Below are 10,009 nucleotides of genomic sequence, written 5' to 3' on the forward strand. Positions count from 1 at the left end.
ATTATTTACCTTGTGTGTATGCCTTTTCATAATGCATCCGCGTGACCTAAAACCGAAATAGCCACTACGTAGATGGTTTTCAATATATTGATGCTCATACTGACACAATGCGCGTCCACGTATCCCCAATGAGCATATCAAACTTACTTTTAGGTAACTTAAATTCATGCATGAAAATTATCTTATTTGAATTTTCCTGTAACACACCATCAGTGAACGCTACGGACGGAAGCTCTCAGATTTGGCTAAGCTGTCGGCGGTCGCCACATAACAACAGCTCGGTTTTGGCGGCCTTTAACAGCATCCCATGCTGCAAATACCGCGTGCACGCTACGTCCAGCAGTGACTCCAGCGACTGCCGCATCTCCTCTGATCTGCCTCGAGGGCCTGTAACGGCCAGCTGTGCGTCGTCAGCATACCGAATTATCGTGACACGGAAGCCGTTTGTGAAGCACGCGATGTGGTTGCTTAAGATGTTGTACTGGAATGGCCTGAGACAAGACCCCGGGAACGTGCCAATGGTGATACTATTTTGGGCCAGACAGCGTCGGATCCATCCTCACATGCTGTATGTGTAACCTCGGGTAACTTTGGATGCAGTCTGTAGATACTTGGAGCTTCCGCGGCCTCGTCAGCAACATTGAGTGGTCCAGTGCGTCGAAACAGCGACTCAGGTCGATCAAAGTAAGAACCGTTTCTTCTGACCGGTCCATGCCTCGTAGCACCTGATTGGAGATCGATAGAAATGCCGTGTAAGTTGAGCGACTTTCAGGATCCCTTGTTGGCCCGAAAGCCTGAGGTGATGGTGTGAGATGTGAGGTGAGCTGATGATGAACCAGTCTCTCGACTGTGTGAGATATGAGGTGAGATGATGATGAACCAGCTTCTCTGCTGTTTCACGGACGGCTGGGACGATAATGACTGCTCAAAAAATTGAAGCTTTTGGTGGGTCGTGCTGTTTGCAAATGGGGATAACAGCGGCGACTTGCCGCTGGAGGGCATCGCTTCTGTGACAAAACTTATGCTACTGACCAAACTAATGTCTAGCAACGGAGGGGTGTGGCGCACTGACTCAAGCTTCAGACAGTGCGCTTCAAAGTAGCTGGCCCTATCCGCCCCTCGGTGTCAATCATAACCGCTCATTTGTGCTGACGTCATTCATATCAGTAGAGGTGCCACTGTTAAGCCTGCAGACCCGCAATGTGCGGGTGGAACATCTCAACAGTGGTACATCTAACCCATAACAGCTGACAGCGGCCCTCAGCAGATTCCGCCGTCGTCAAGACGACGCCGGTCGCGACAACTGCAGATGCAGAGGTCTTGGGAATACGCTATTGGGCTACCACGAAAGGAGGAAGTTTAGTGCTGTTACAAAACATTGACAGCATAGGCTGGACTCAGAAGTACTTGAAATTCTCGTCTTTATCTTGATGGTGTTGTAGTGGCACTGCCCAATGTTTTTCTTAGAACTGAATGGTACCCGAGGCTTCACCAGATTTTTTTTGGAATAGCCCTAAAGGTGGGTCACTCTCTTCAACGTGGCGTAACCAGGAGAGGGTTTGGGGTACCCAGCATAGCCAGTGCGCGACCGGGGAAGGGAGGTTTGCAAGTGACCGAAAATGTTTTACGTAATTTATGCACGGTTTCCGATCCCTTTTACCGTGATGAGAATATCTTTGATAGGAGCTTGGCGCGAAGAACTTACCCTTGCAAAGTACTAAACAGCATCTGCGCAATGGATGATCTCGAGGTTACCGAATATCTACACTGAAATCGAACCCAGGAGGACCTCGCAGAATGATGTTTGCACTCACAATAGTAAAAATGGTCGACATCGAAGGTCTGAAGCGCGTCTCTGTGCTGTGGAAACACCTGAAAATACATTGGTGTATCAGGGCTGACGGCCACACACCTGCATATATCGTACGCATATTAATTAGGTGCTTGCATCCTAATTTACTCTGATGTTTAGCACCGTCATCCACATTTCCACTAGTTAAGCGTAAGTTTTAAAAGAATAACGTCAGGTTTAAAATTACGATAACATTTGTCAAGGCCGTCAAAACATCGTAAACGACCAACGGTGACTGCTGTCATCTAGTATAGCGCGCATTTCGTCACCCATCTTACACAGCTGTTTGTTGTTGGCAATCTCTCCCCAGTTTTATCGTTGCCCTCCTTCCGGGTACACGCCGTCCGAACCACGACTAGAGTGCAGAGAAGTACGTGTCGAACTCACCGGTCACGAGCTGGGTGCTTGACGGTGGCAATTGCTGAGAGGATGGAGGCGCGCCGCGGTGTGCCGCTGAGCAGGTGCACCATAACCTTTATAGACTTCTGACGGAGGGTGACCCCTAGCTGCGCTGCTGTTCTTCCCAGAATGAGGCTCTGCCCTTACACTCCTGCGTATGACATTCGGAAATGCCTCCGCAAACCCAGCACATGATTCCGTCTGGGTATCAAAGCAGGTGCATAACAATCGACCAGTACCGCCTGCTGCGTTCCAAGAGCTGACGTTGCGATGAAAACGCCGCCGCCAGGATTGGAGGGAGAGCACCTAGATGAAGATGACATAACATACACCACTGTTTGGCCCGCTTCCATGCCGTGCAGACAACCCTCCCTCCCCAAGTCCGTAACGGGCGCCAGATGTCCCCGGCAGCGAGGGCGAGACTGCAGATGTACAACGACCCATGCCCCCCTGTCATCTCGTGTCCAAATGAGGTTGCCGGCAGACGGCTGGGAAGACCGCAAAACCGTCCAATATCCCTGGAAGACGCGGCTCATACCGCAGTTGGGCCAGCGTACGGGAAAAAAATCGAACATGTGGTTAAGACTGCAGTATTCCTCAGGCCTGCTACAGAGAACTTTGTCCAGAGAATTGAGCGGCACTTGTACGGGCTGCTGCGTAATTGAAAATCGAGTACATGTCGAAACAGGACGACGAAAGACGGCGTGCGATTGGTAGTTGTTAGACAATGTCCATATTTTGTTTCTCTTGATCGAGGGTGGTTGGACTAAGAACTGGACTAAGGACTAAGAAACCATCTCCCCGTCAAAAGCAAAAGCAATCTCCGGGTCTTCCCGTGACAGTTCTTGTTGCTCTGTTTGACATCACAGAGCCTGTGCATGTTAAATGCCATGTGCCACAGGTATTGAAAGTGAGAAACAAGACAAGCTGTGTAGTTGTGCATTGATTTCGTTAGTAATGGTAATCACTGTTTAAAGACAGAATACTTGCAGTTGGTCTGACATGTTCTGAGAGCTGGGACCACACTACATGAGCAGGTGATTTTCAGTTATAGTCTTTAGCGGAGATGATGTCAGAATTAGCCTTGATGTCAATAAATAGCTTACTTTAAGTCAGGTTTTCCTTTTGGAAAACTATGTCCCTGTCGAGTTTTTTTCGTGGGGTGGGGGAGGATGGAGCTGAACAATGAACAACAACAGAATCTACCCCAAACACACACCAGCAAATGTGTCATTCCCGGACTTTGCCCAGCTTCTTCTCAAAGTTTGGGGGCCGGTGCCCAAGTTGGGAGCCGACGTTCCCTTTCTCAACTGAAAAAGAAAACAACTTAAAAACGAATTACAAACACCTGGTTTGCGATTGGGCCAATTGCTTCACTATTGTTGTTTTTAAATGTGAGTGCAGCGGCCTCAGACTGCTGCTGCCGCTGCTGCCCCGGACTTGGTGCGCGGCGACTGAACGACCGACGACGTGTGCCAGTGCCTGCTGTGCGACCACGTCGATACGTTGTGGTGCAGCTCGACTCGGAGTGCACCGGCGTATGAGAACGCCTCGAGCCGCCGCTGCCCAGTGTCTTCTATCCGTTCGTCGCGTGCCGCGCATCTATCGCCGCCGCTCAGCGTCACGATCGGGCTGGTGAAAGTGCTCGTACGGAAAGTGTCGTGACGTGCGAAGACCGCATGGCGATGATGCAATGATGATGGCGGCCTGGCGGCTCCTCGCGCCACCAGCACGGGCTGTAGCCAAGATGGCCGGAGCCAGCGTACTGCTGCATGAACGGCCATATGACCACCCATAACGAATGAGTGGCAGGCTGACGGTTCCTCGCTGTGTGATTCTAAGCATCGGAGTTGGAATATGTACCAGACAATTTGATCATGCATTTTCGCTGAGTGCGTCAATAGACTCGGTAACTAGGGGCGGGGGGGGGGGGAGCAAGGGCAGGGGCGTCTCAGCCCCAGCGTTAATAAATTGTAGCGTTGCTGCAACGGATTTAACTGAAATGAATTAATCAAAAAGGACTGCCGGCTCTCAAAGCTGGGAAAAATCCAGTACCACCTTTCAGGTAGGATCATTGTGGCTTGACAGAGCGCGCTGTTCTGCGGTCGCACTGGCGATCAGTTATGAGCGCCGGTGCGAATGGGCTTGGCTCAGTTATCACCGGTGGCTGCGCAGCTGTGTGAATGGACCTTTCAGATTCTGTAGCCGATTTTCGCTACCGCTGACAAAGTGCGGTAGTGTTGGTTTGCGACGCTCTGTGACATTGTCATCAGGTCTGGTAGTGACTAGGCCCAATGCCTTATCGAATGGTTATGGACGCTGCATATCCTTTTGTAGAACTGCTGCCCTCTTGAAATTACCTTGGTCCGCAAAATGTAATATATGCTATGCATTGGCAGCGTTTCTGGTAAAGTAACGTAATGTGAATTGAATGAAGTCGGGGAAAAATGAGAAGCGCAGCATGGCGCGATAAGTTAGGGATGCCATCGACACACACGATGCGTACTTGTCTATGTCCATATTTGAGCATCTATTAAGGTTCCTCGCCTGTTTGTAGTGGCCCGATCAGCTGAAGTCAGTTGAGGGTCGTGCGAACTATTCTGATTTTTAAAACAAAAGGTATTGCTCTCATTTAAACGTGTAATTTTAAAACGCACCATCTTAAAATACACTTGATCGCATGTGATCTTAGCTGGAGTAGTGTTGAATACAGTCAGGATTTTCATTTTCCTGCTATTGCATCAGCTCCAGTTGATAAACTTCTGGAAGCGGTTCAGTACACCCACCTTTGCAACATTCTCACACATCACAATAATGAAATAATTGGCCTACTTGCAAACCAGGGGTTTGCAATTCGGTTTTAGTTATTCTCCTTCTCAGTTGGGGGAGGGGGACTTCGGCTCCCAACTTGGGTACCAGCCCCCAAACTTTGAGAACAGGCTGGGCCTTCCTTTGCTCTGTATTTTGTATCATGCCAACCCTGCGAAGGATGCCAGAAACAGCCCGAGAGCTATTTAATTCTATGCGTTTGGTTCAATGCAAGACAAGATGATGGCGACAAGTTGTATGCAGCTTCTGTGTTCCAGTTTACGAGATTATTTGGTAGACATTTTGAGAAGATTTCACTTCAGTTGACAAAGCTGGTTCTAAATTAAGCTTATCCATCAAAAACAAAGTTAATTCTTACATCAACCCCGACAAAGACTTCATCTGGAAATCACCTGATAATGTGGTATGGTCCCAACTTTTAAAAAAAATGCTACACCAGCCGCTCGCATTTGTTTTTTAAGCAGTATTCAAATTCACTAAGGAATGCAACATACGACCACACAGCTGCAGTCTTGTCTCTCACTTTCAACACCTGCGCCACATAGGCTTTTAACATGTACAGACCTTGTGATGTCAAACAATAAGAGGAACAAAAAGTATCATGGGGGAACCAGTGACTGCTTTTGACGGGGGATGGCTTCTTGGTCTGGCCCAACTAACCCTGATCAAGACACACAAACTATGAACAGTTCTTCATTTACGTTGTCCGACAACTACCAATCGTATGCGGTCTTTCGTCATCCTATTTCGCGGCGTGCTCTCGATTTCGAACTGCGCAGTAGCCCGTTCAAGTGCTGCTTGATCCTCTGGAGAATGCTCATTTTAGCAGGCCTGAGGAGGTTAATACAGTCTCAACCATACGTCAGACTCTTCTGCAGTCCGCTGGCCCAACTGCGGTATGAGGCGCGCGCCTTCCAGAAGCAGGAGGCCCAGTCGCGGAGTGAGCCGCGCCTTCCAGGAACAGTGGACGGTGGGCCGGTTTTCCCAGCCGCCCTCCCGCAGCCTCAGATTTAGACACGGAATGACAGAGAAGCATGGGTCGTTGTACGTCTGCAGTCTCATCTCGCTGCCAGGGGCATCTGGCAGCCGTTACGGAGCTTCGGGAGAGAGGGTTGCCTGCACGGCATGAAAGTGGGCCAAACAGTGGCGTATGTTATGTCATCGTCATTTAGTTGTTATTTTTTGTCGCAACGTCAGCTCTTCAAACGAAGCAGCCGGTCGATTCCATTGTGCATTGTCTATTGTTATACATCCATTTCGATGCCCAGACGGAATCATTTGCTGCGTTTGCGGAGGCATTTCCGAATGTTATACGCAGGAGTGGAAGGGCAGTGCCTCATTCTGGGAAGAGCAGCAGCGCAGCTAGGGGTCACCTTCTGTCCGAAGCCTATAAAGGTTATGGTGCACCTGCTCAGTGGCACACCGCGGCGCGCCTCCATCCTCTCAGCAATCGCCACCGTCAAGCACCCAGCTCGTGACCGGTGAGTTTGACACGCCCTTTTCTGCACTCTAGTCGTGGTTAGACGGCGTGTACCCAGAAGGAGGGCAAAGATAGAACTGGGGAAAGTTTGCCAACAACAAACATTTGTGTAAGACGGGTGGTGAAATACGCGCTATACTAGATGATAGTTGTCATCGTTGGGCTTGTGCGATGTTTTAACAGCATGAAACAAATGCTATCGCAATATTAAGAATGCTGTCGCTTTTTGGAAACTAACACTTCATATGTGAGAGTGTGGATGATGCTACTATATATCAGAGTAAACTAGGATGCAAGCACCTAATTAATATGTGTACGATATATGCAGGTGTGTGGCCGTCAGCCCTGATACACCAATGTATTTTCAGGTGTATTCACAGCACAGAGACGCGCATCAGACCTCCGATGTCGACCATTTTCACTATTGTGAGTGCAAACATCATTCTGCGAGGTCCACCTGTGTTCGATTTCAGTGTAGATATTCGGTAACCTCGAGATCATCCATTGCGCAGATGCTGTTTAGTACTTTGCAAGGGTAAGTTTTTCGCATCAAGTTTCTATCAAAGCTATTCTCATCATAATAAGAGAGGTCAGGAGCCGTGAATAAATTACGTTAAACATGTTTGGTCATTTGTAACCCTCCCTTCCCCGGTCGCGCATTGGCTATGCTGGGTACCCCAACCCCTCTCCCTGTATGCCACGTTGAAGGGAGTTTCCCACTTTTGGAGCACTTTATTCAACGTGGCGTGTTATTTGTTCCAAAAATATTGTCTGGTGAAACCTATTACCTTGGAACCCAGGGTTCTTACGAACCCCCCCCCCCCTTTAAATTGACATTCTGAGCAATTCAGAAGACTTGTAAGACATCGGGCACCGCCAGCAAAACAAAGCACGTCTGTTCTAACAGTACATGAAAAGTACACGCAAAGCTGCATACTCCATTTAAGCGTAGCGCCTACAGAAAGCAACGTCCGCTTATCCGCATGTTAAGCTAAAGACGCGGAAGACATGACCGGTGTGTTCTTTGTTATGGAGAAAGCTAACGGTATTTGGTTTGTATAATTTTTTAATTAACTTTGAATATTTCAGCATTAGTTGTCACCATACCACAGCGTAACGTTACGCTGTCCAAGCCCTTACCTTTCCTGCCTGGTTACTCCACCGCTAAACACCATCAAATACTTTCCACACTTTTCATCAAACACTTTCCACCTCCATGCGTAACATAATTTATAGAGGATCTCTTACGACGACCCTGGGAAGCGACAAGTCACGTCTGTTGCCACTCTTCACGTCTGCTACTCACTGGTGCCATCATCAATGATCGCGAGCTGTTGTGCACCCCTGTCATCAGCACCGTGTACCGGCCGCGGCTGCTGTGTTCGTGTGCGGCGGTGTAGCGGCTGCTGTGTGCTGTACCGGCCGTTGCTGTGTGCCACAGCTGATGCTGCTGCTGGCCACCCTGAGTATGGTCAGCGGCCGCTGCCCGGACAACTGCCCAGAAAACTTCCACTGTCGGCTTAACAAACATTGTTACCCGGATATCGACTTCGGTGACACGTACCGACACATCTGCTGCCCGGGACGTCATGGTCGATGAACTCATGGATGTGACTTGGAAGAAACACGACAGACGGTACAAGACACCATAGACACACGTGGACCCCGGAGTGAGCGGGCGTCGGTAGGCGTGGAGCACCGCGGCATGCCAGCCAGACAGAGAAGGATAAGAGTTCAAATCGGAGTAAGTTGTGTCGCCATTGCTGGCATTGATTTGGAACTTCCGGCTACTATTGAACGTTGAAAGTGTGATGGTCTTTACACAGCACGCAATGAACCGGAGACTTTGGTCACGTGTTGGATATGCTTGACATGTTCACGTTGCGTTTTCGTGTGGGAGAAATCACAGAAAAAAATATGTGAAGCGCATGCTATTGTTTATGATTGGGCAGTGTTATGGTGATAACGCGCACTGCTGCGCAATGCACGCACCACGTACGCAAACGCATGTCTCTGGCATAAGTATGGTGACAATGTGCACTGCTGTTCATCGCATTGTTGAACACGCATGACAGCCAACAAACACAACGTGAATAATTTAAATTACTTGTTTGCTAGGCATGCAAAACATCAAAAGAGCTCGGGGCCCACAAAGCCCTCGGCGCTGAAGCTTGAGGTGCATCGTGGGTATGGTAGCGTCTCTGCAGGCTGTAACAATCTTTATTCAAAGGGCCCGGATGATATAACCCAGATATTGACAGCCGACTTCTGACATGGCTAATTATATGCTGAAATCTTGCGTTGACGCACCAGCGCTCATTGCTTGTATCTTTAACCCACATCCTTATCCGCTTGGCGTGTATTGAAACATCCAGAGTTCACAACGTCCAAACGTCAACGTAGCGTGGTCCAAACGTCCCAAAATCGCAGCATCCAGTGTTCATAACATCCAAAATCATCCCATGTCCCTGGACAGGAGAGAATCATAACATTCAAACTCTCGGCATCCGAAGTTGCAACATCCAAAATTCATAACGCAAACAAGTTCACAACACTCAACATAACGCAAAAATGGAACGTCCAAGCTAGAGCACCGTACGGTTTGAACCTTCAGGATCCTGCCTGATCTGATCTGGACAGCCTAAACCCGACCTGCTCTCCAATTCGCTTTCTCAGATTTATAAATGCAGTCCAATCTGTCCCAGCTTAACAGAAAAAAAATGATAAAATGAATCCGTGCGGATTCCTTTCAACACTTATTACGTCTAAAAATGTTAGCAGCAAATTGTGTACACATGATAACCTTAAAGTTTGCTGAGATAGTGTTTTTCATTGACAAACACGTACAGCTGGATTGCACCAGCGGTTCGTTGTGCACACTAGTAACATGACTTACTGCCAACTTGGAACAAAAGATTGCATGAACAGCAGAACACAGACACATAGTCGTGAGGGCGACTATGTGTCATAAAAGCCATCAGGACGTTTTTAACCACATCCCAACTATTCTTCTCCATTTCACAAAAAACACCACATTAGGGAAACATGCTCTCTGGCTGGAACATTGTAAGACATATTGCCTCACATTTTCAGACAGGGTTCGGTGCGCTGGGTGTTTTGCAGTTTCCAGTTAAAAAGCACACAGAAGGTCATTAAGCACGCCTTTAGGGTGAAAAACGATCAACTTATCTCATTTATCACAGTTCATGTATTTCTGTCCATGGACACCCCAAATGGTGCTTGGTTTAAACCACCATGTACTGCTAGGCTGCGCTATTTTTTTCCCATTGCCTTAGGGAGAAAGAGAGAGACGGGGGGAAAGAGAGAGAGAGAGGGGAGGGGAGAGAATCTAGAGCCACAGCGTTTCGTTAAAATCGCAGGATAAAAGAGTGATGTTTGCGTAGGCTTTCTCTGAAGGGTGTTTCAACCTATCGCAGAATTTATCACAC

General features: G+C 48.4%; 2 long non-coding RNA genes across 2 annotated transcripts; one reads left to right on the forward strand and one right to left on the reverse strand.

The window, feature by feature from the left end:
• Positions 1–511: 511 nt before the first annotated feature.
• On the reverse strand, positions 512–2,268 carry LOC119109141 (uncharacterized). Its single transcript, XR_005095398.1, has 3 exons — positions 2,240–2,268; positions 1,815–1,872; positions 512–725 (listed from the first exon to the last, which is right to left on the reverse strand). It is a non-coding gene; the product is annotated as an uncharacterized LOC119109141 (long non-coding RNA).
• Positions 2,269–6,496: 4,228 nt separating this feature from the next.
• LOC119109082 (uncharacterized) lies at positions 6,497–8,178 on the forward strand. Its single transcript, XR_005095390.1, has 3 exons — positions 6,497–6,561; positions 6,929–6,986; positions 8,002–8,178. It is a non-coding gene; the product is annotated as an uncharacterized LOC119109082 (long non-coding RNA).
• The last annotated feature ends 1,831 nt before the right edge of the window (positions 8,179–10,009 follow it).

This window comes from Pollicipes pollicipes, unplaced genomic scaffold (genome assembly GCF_011947565.3).
Source record: "Pollicipes pollicipes isolate AB1234 unplaced genomic scaffold, Ppol_2.1 Scaffold_7231;HRSCAF=8579_pilon_pilon_pilon, whole genome shotgun sequence".
In the NCBI taxonomy this organism is placed as follows: domain Eukaryota; kingdom Metazoa; phylum Arthropoda; class Thecostraca; order Pollicipedomorpha; family Pollicipedidae; genus Pollicipes; species Pollicipes pollicipes.